Here is a 6,818-nt window from a genome sequence, read left to right as displayed (position 1 = left end):
CTCATGACAAAATAATAGAAACAGCTACAAAGACTGAACATTGTGCTTAATAAATGTACACGAACTTTCCCAATTGCTTCTGACACTCCTCTTTACTTAGTAAGCCTTCCAAGATATTTTAGACAAAGGATAAAATTACAACCATATAATTTCGTCTCTACAAATTTCTTGCACCTAATCTTTCCAAATCAGTATTTTTGGATGTGTCTGATGTCATGCAGTAAGTTTTCTAGGTAATCACTACCAGCTGAAGCTAAGGAATATAGGACACAGAGGAGGGACAGAGCACACAAAAGTGAAGATGGCAATCTGTTTCCACTACAATAGTATATATTAATGAAATATTAAGGAAGATGTATTAGCCTATCATCACACACACCCTTGAGAATGACCAGCAGCAGTCTGTGTTCTTTCCATCGCCAAATATCTTTTTGCTAGCATAATGTGCTCTTTCTGTCTTAGTCAACATATCACTTCCAGATCTTTTCTTTCTTAACCAAACTCATCCTCAATCCTACCTAAAGCCAATGAGCTTGTAATGAAAATCTAATAACTGATTTTTAAATTTCTACCAGATGCTCAAAATTTGGTTATTTTTTGTTCTCCCTAAATTCTCGTGAGATTGCCAGTCTTGGGGAAAAGCATACAAATGCATCTTGTTGGAAATATTATTTTGGGATGACAATACTCACCAAATCACTTTTTTTACCACTTCTAGTTTTAAAGACCTGATCTGAGCTGTAGTGTGTAAAACTGATGCTGTAGGAATTCCTACAGCCAGTAGCCTTTAAGTTACCCATCCACTTCAGTATGACCTATGATCTGTGAGTCTACCCCTAAATAAATAATCCTTCATTATACTCAATTATGAGCTAGTGTGAGATTTCTTTTTAATGTCCTTCTTTATCTGGTGCCTACGTGGTTCTAGACTCCACATGTACTGAGTGGACCAGCTTAAAGACCTAACCAGTGCAGAGCCCAGTATGTCTTCCAACTCTGCCTGCTTGGCTTGCTTAAACCCCCACCAGAGTGGAACTAACTGTGTGTGGTAACTTTCCCAAGCTCATGAACACACCCTCTATCACTGCTGCATTCCTTGCCTCATGGTGAATTGTGCAGTTTCTGGTTTGTGCTCCCTGCCCACGATGTCTGGGCTGCTTGTTCCATGTACAGAATTGATTTAATTGGTTTTAATTTGTCAAGCAATACATATTTCTCAGTATTTGACCAGTACCAAGGCTGGAAACTAAAGCAGCTCAGGACTGTTCTTATTGCCACCAGTTGCGGTGCTGCTAGTCACAACTCTCCAACCATAGCATCTGCTGGACAATAAAGATTATTACACCTAAAGCAATATACCAGACCTCATAACAGGTAGGAAATAAATTAATAAACTTGAAAGTCATATAATGGCACACAAAATTATCACTAAACTTTTAGTAATTTTTTGTTAATAATATAGATTATATTCTGCAAGGCTTATATGGTTATTGTGATACATCCATTTATTGAACATTAGGACTCAGTTTTTTCTTCATATTATTTCCTTAAGAAAATTATTTGATATCAGAGCCAAGAATGAGGCACGTTTAGAAATTATACAGTCTTTATAGACTAATAATGAACAGCTAGCTGACAGGATTGATACCATTGAAAATCAAAAGTTACCTGAAAAAATTAACATTAATTTTACCGACAAAATTAATCTATGTCGAAGGGTACTGAGAAATTATCTTAAAGAATACATAGTGTTGAATTTGACAATCAAAATTTGTTAAAAAGTTATGATAGTTTAGCAGATAGATTATCTCTCCAGGATGGCAATCTACATGCTATCCAAATGACTTCCAAGGATGAGATGTTATTTTTAAAGGAAAAACATTAGAACTTGGAATCACATGTGCAGAATGAGGACCAGAGGCTAGGTGCCTCAATGATATCACTAAAAATATATATAGGCCAGGAGATTCAGTCTTTACGAAAGATAATAAGAAGGATTTGAAATGATTTAGGAAATTATTGGAGTGGATGAGCCGGGAAAGAAGGTACAAGGGCAGCATTTAACATCACCAGTAGCTGTCAGAGATGAATTACCCAGGGTTTTAGCTTTCTACCATGTAATCTACTCTGACAAAGCATCAAGTTTTAAAGGCCCAAAAGGATCCAAACGAGGTAGACAGATAAATGATCCAAAAGAAGTTTAGCAAGCTGTAGAAATTTATGACTTGCATTCAGAATTTGCTAGGAAGATGGTAAAGACATGGGTTTCTAGCATTAAAGGAACACTATATGACTGGCTACACTTAGTATCAGCAGTCCTGAATGATGGGTCTCAACTGATGTTTAAATGCTATTTCAGAGCAGAGGCTAAAATATTAGAACAATGGGAAAAAGCAAAAAAAAAATGAGAATTCCCAAGATCAAATTCTTGGTGAAGGCACTTATGTTGACTTACAGGCTCAATCTCCTTATAATGAACAAATCTTATTCCTATGCCACAAAGCAGCCTTCAATGCTTGGATAGGATTCAAGAGTCAGGAAAACGAACTGGATTGTATACCAGGATTAAGCAGGGCCAGAGAGAACACTTTAGTGACGTTTTACAAAGATTGACTAAGACTATGCAAATAGGAGTAACTGACACAGATGCTAAAAGAGTACTTATTGAATCTCTGGCTTTTGAAAATGCCAAGATAGAATGCAAAAGATTACTTGTGCCTTTAAAGGTTACATCAGCATCAATGGATGAATGGATCCTGCATACAATGAACATTGAGCATTTGACTATAGTGTTGGGCAGGAGAAACAATTTCCAAAGGAATGAGGAGACAGGCATCAAAATGCCAAATTTTTAAATTGTGGAAGAATAGGACATCTGTCTGATGTGGAGTTAGTGAAGATCCTTTTCCATTCTGTATGCTGCTGTTTTCTCTTATTGATCATGTCTTTGATTTAGAGAAGCTTTTTAGTTGCAGGAGTTCCCATTAATTATTTGTTTATCTCAGTGTCTGTGCTGCTATGGTTATATATAGGAAATGGTCTCCTGTGGCAATGCATTCAAGTGTACTTTCCCTTTTTGTACTCTATAAGGTTCACTGTGGATGGCTTAATGTTGAGGTCTTTGATCCATTAGGACTTGAGTTTTGTGCATGGTGATAGATATAGGTCTATTTTCATTCTTCTGCATGTTGATATCCAGTTACGCCAGCACCATTTGTTAAATATCCTTTTTTATTTGATATTTTTTGCTTCTTTGTCTAAAATCAGGTGTTTGAATGTATGTGGATTAATATCCAGGTCTTCTATTCAGTTCCATTGGTAATCCTGTCTGTTCTCATGCCAATACCAGCCGGTTTTCAGTATTGTAGCTCTGTAGTAGAGTTGAAGTCAGGGATTGTGATGCCTCCAGAAGTTCTTTTATTGTATAGGATTGTTTTAGCTATTTTTTTTTCTGTTTTTCCATATGAAATTGAGTACCATTCTTTTAAGGTCTATGAAGAATTTTGCGGAGATTTTGATAGGTGTTGCATTGATCTGTAGATTATTTTTGGTAATATTGACAATTTTTACTCTGTTAATTTTACTTAAAAAAGAGCATGGGAAATATTTCCACTTTCTGTTGTCCTCTATAATTTCTTTCATCAAAGATTTAAAGTTCTTGCCATACAAGTATTCTACTTGTTTGGATAGAGTTACTCCGAGATATTTTAGCTATCTGTGTGTACTGTGAAGAGTTTTGTTTCTCTGATTTCTTTCTCAGCCCTTTTATCATCTGAGTACAGCAGGACTACTGATTTTTGAGTTAATCTTGCATTCTGCTACATTACTGAAAGTGTTTATGACTTGTGCAAGTTCCTTGGTAAAATTTTTGGGTCACCAATGTAAACTATCATATCATCAGCAAATAGTGAGAGTTTTACTTCTTCTTTTCTGAATTGCATCCCCTTGTTCTCCTTTTAGTGTCTATTGTTCTAGCTAAGACCTCAAGAACTAAATTGAATAGATATGGAGAGAGTGGACAACCTTGCCTTTTTTCTGATTTTGGTGGGATTGCTGGGAGTTTCTCTGCATTTAGTTTGATATTGCCGTTGACTTGCTGTATAGTGCCTTTATTATGTTTAGGTATGTCACTTGTATTCCTCCTCTCTCCAAGACTTTTATCATGAAGGGATGTTGTATTTTGTCAATAGCTTTTTTGGTATCTAATAAGATAATAACATGGTTTTTATTTTTCAGTTTTTTTATATTGTGAATTATGTTCAAAATATACAAAAAACTCAAGACATTGTTCATCAAAAGAACAAAAAATCTACAGAGCAGTCAAGGGAGGGTAGGGAAAGTGGGTGAAGAGAGAAGGAAATGGGAGGAGTTGGAAATTTTTATTAAAAAAAAGAAAAGATCTCTTCCTCGTTAGTATAGTGGTGAGTATCCCCGCCTGTCACGCGGGAGACCGGGGTTCGATTCCCCGACGGGGAGAGCATTGTAGTCCCCCTTATCTCCCTGACTACTCCAAAGGGGCAGCTTCCCCAGCTATTCCCTCTCTCCTGCAACGCCATCCCAGCTTTCTGCCTGGAACCCATACCCTCCCCTCTCCTTTATTCGGGGCTTAAATTCCTCCATCTCAGCCGGGGTGGGCACCGCGGGCCAGGTTAGGCGGTGAGTGCAAAGGGACTGGAGTCCCTTTGTTCCAAAAGCCGGCCTGCAGCAAGCCAAGACTGCAGGCAGGGGCACCTCTGACCAGCGAGGGGCTCTGATCCTGTGGAGGGGTAAGTGTATTGTTCCTGACCGCCACACAAGGCCGGTTAGGGAACACACAATATTCCCGCCACCCTTATCTCCCTGACTACTCCAAAGGGGCAGCTTCCCCAGCTAATCCCTCTCTCCTGCAACGCCATCCCAGCTTTCTGCCTGGAACCCATACCCTCCCCTCTCCTTTTTTCGGGGCTTAAATTCCTCCATCTCAGCCGGGGTGGGCACCGCGGGACGTACAGGCGGTGAGTGCAAAGGGACGGAAATCCCTTTGTTCTAATAGCCTGCCTGCAGCAACCTAAGGCTGCAGGCAAAGTGATTCCTGGATAGCAAGGGGCATTAATCCAGTAGCAAAAGACCCAGCGGAGGGAAGAGCCATTGGAGAGCATCTGAAGGAAGAGATGGGCAGGCGCCAAGGCAAGAATTCCTCCAACAATCTGAAAAACAACACGAAAACACCAGATCCCAGCGATCTTATGACAGAAGGACTTGAACACCCTATACCGGAAGAAATGGAAAATAGTGTCATTATAAAAGCAATAGAGTCTCTTAAACAGGGTATGAATAACTCACTTAAAGAAATAGAAGAGAAATATAACAAAAAGATGGAAGAAGTGAGTAAAGAAATGGAAGACAAATATAACAAAAAGTTTGAAGAAATTAGTAAATTCGTAAATGATACCCTGGGAAACCAAGAAAAAACAATCAAACAGGTAATGGAATCAGTTCAAGAATTGAAAACTGAAATGGAGGCAGTGAAGAAAACACAAACCGAGGACCGGCTGGATATGGAAAATCTAGGTAAACAAACAGAGACTTCAGGAACAAGCATAACCAATAGAATACAAGAGATAGAAGAACGAATCTCAGATTATGAAGACACCATAGAGAAAATAAATGCCCTGACCAAAGAAAACAGCAAATCCAACAAATTCTCATCACAAAACATTCAGGAAATATGGGACATAATAAAAAAAAACCAAATCTAAGAATAATAGGAGTAGAAGAAGGAGAAGAATTGCAGACCAAAGGTCCAGAAAATATATTCAACAAAATTATAGAAGAAAACTTTCCCATCCTAAAGAGTGATATTCCTATGAAGGTGCAAGAAGCATACAGAACACCGAATAGACTGGATCAGAAAAAAACATCCCCTCGCCATATAATAATCAAAACACAAAGCATTCAGATTAAAGAAAGGATATTAAGAGTTGCAAAGGAAAAAGGTCAAGTAACCTATAAAGGTAAACCTATCAGAGTTACACCAGACTTCTCTATAGAAACCATGAAAGCCAGAAGGTCCTGGATAGAGGTACTGCAGAAACTAAGGGACCATGGATGCAAGCCCAGATTAATATACCCAGCCAAGCTTTCATTCACTATCAACGGAGAAAACAAAATATTCCAGGATAAAAACAAATTTAAACAATACGTAACTACTAATCCAGCCTTACAGAGAATATTAGAAGGAAAATTACATCCCAAGGAATCCAACATTGCCAACACTGACTACAATAACTCAGACATCTAGCGACCCTTCACTAGCACAACCCAAAGAAGGAAAACACATACACTCTACTACCCCCCAAAAAAAAATGACTCGAGTCAACAACCACTGGTCATTAATATCTCTTAATATCAATGGACACAATTCACCTATAAAGAGGCACAGACTTAGAGATTGGATACGAAAACAGGATCCAACATTCTGCTGTTTACAAGAAACACACCTCAACCACAAAGACAGACACCTACTCAGAGTAAAGGGTTGGGAAAAGGTTTTCCAAGCAAATGGACCTAAGATAAATGCCCCTAATATAAAGGCACCCACTTATGTAAAAGAAACTCTTCTAGAACTCAAGGCAGTCATCAAACCACACACACTAATAGTAGGAGACTTCAACACTCCTCTCTCACCAATGGACAGGTCAATCAGACAGAAACCAAACAGAGAATTAAGAGATTTATTGGAGGTATTGAATCAAATGGACTTAACAGACATCTATAGAACACTCCACCCAAATAGGAAAGAATATACCTTCTTCTCTGCAGTTCATGGAACCTTCTCG

The 6,818-nt window shown here is 38.4% G+C and overlaps 1 non-coding gene across 1 annotated transcript; it reads left to right on the top strand.

Annotated features, from left to right (window-relative positions):
- The first annotated feature begins 4,404 nt into the window (after positions 1-4,404).
- Trnad-guc (transfer RNA aspartic acid (anticodon GUC)) lies at positions 4,405-4,476 on the top strand. The gene has a single exon. It is a non-coding gene; the product is annotated as a tRNA-Asp (tRNA).
- Positions 4,477-6,818: the final 2,342 nt, after the last annotated feature.

Source organism: Myodes glareolus, chromosome 2, assembly GCF_982192425.1.
Source record: "Myodes glareolus chromosome 2, mMyoGla1.1, whole genome shotgun sequence".
NCBI lineage: Eukaryota > Metazoa > Chordata > Mammalia > Rodentia > Cricetidae > Myodes > Myodes glareolus.
This window is presented reverse-complemented; position numbering and strand designations above follow the sequence as displayed.